The following is a 1,430-nucleotide window of genomic DNA, read 5'->3' on the forward strand; positions in this document are numbered from 1 at the left end:
GTTCTGGAGGTACCCACATGTGACGGATATATGTATGTGTGTGTAAGTGTGTTCTGAGGTCTATAAGAGTAGATCTGAGTACATGAAAGGTGTGAATATGACCTTTTTCATATTTTATTGATTTGGTCAATGTAGTTTCACTATTCATGTATGTATGATGTATTATTTTAGTTAAAGATCAACCTGCCCAGGGACTCTGGTGAAAATTAGCTCTTGAGCTGGAAACTTCTGAGCCACTATGCATCTCTCCCTGGGGTCAATGTTTGTATGCAGCTGTCCCTGTTTCTCTAAATAAATAAACTAAGCTAAAATGGCAGCCAGACTGAAGCACATTACACAGCAACAATCTATTGCTCATCTTTACAAACAGTGACAAGAGCAACACACAACCCTTTATTTATTTTATTTATTTATAAACAGTTCCGCTAGACATTACAAGAATACAGTTGGGGTACAAGATCGAATTGGGTAGAGTGAATGGGTCCCCAAAGCTAGAAAACATAGGTGAGGGCCCATGATATACATCATATCATGAAGATATTGCACAACCAGCCTTAAGCAACATTATTTAAAGTTTTAATTGAGTTAAGTCCAAATTAGGGATATCATTTAGAAATATTTACTTTACATTGGGGTACCCATTTATTCTGCAAGAGGAAAAGAGCTCATCTGGCATGGAGAATAAAGAATGCGTCATACCATATTCTCTGTGCTTCCCTGGAGAACTGGTTTCTATCTTTTTTTTTACGTATTGCTCTTCTCCCTCCCTCCCTCTCTGTCCTCTCTCCATCCCTCCATCTCTCTCTGCTCTCTCTCTCTCTTTTCTCTCTTTCTTCCTTCTCTCTCATCCCTTCTCCCTCCCTCTCTCTCTCCCCCCTGTCTCTTTCTCTTTTTGTCTCTCTCTCCTCTCTCCATCCCTCCTCCCTCCCTCTCTCTGTCCTCTCTCCATCCTTCCTTCTCCCCCATCTCTCTCTGTCTCTCTCTCTCTTTTTCTCTCTCTCTCCTTCTCTCTTATCCCGCCTTCTCCCTCCCTCTCACCTTGTCTCTTTCTCTTTTTCTCTCTCTCTCCTTCTCTCTCCATCCCTCCTCCCTCCCTCTCTTACTTTCTTTAACTTATTGAACCAATTTCCACTTTTTCAACTATTCTTCAGCTTCAGCTAAAGACTCCACAATGTTCTACATATTTTGTCATTTTTCAGCTTTTAAAGCCAACTCTTTAACAATTTCCACTTTTTCAACTATTCTCACTATTTCAACTTCTTCTTACAGATTTAAGCTATTCATACAGTTTAGCTTTAGCAATTCAGCTATTCAGCATTCCCACGCATTTTCCGCAGGAAATGCATTTTCTAGTTGGGGGAATGCTGTTTTACAGCATTCCACCTATTGTTATCCTGTTCTTTATTTTTCTGCTTATTCCGTGCGTTTTT

This window comes from Perca fluviatilis, chromosome 11, assembly GCF_010015445.1.
Source record: "Perca fluviatilis chromosome 11, GENO_Pfluv_1.0, whole genome shotgun sequence".
Classification (NCBI taxonomy): Eukaryota; Metazoa; Chordata; class Actinopteri; order Perciformes; family Percidae; genus Perca; species Perca fluviatilis.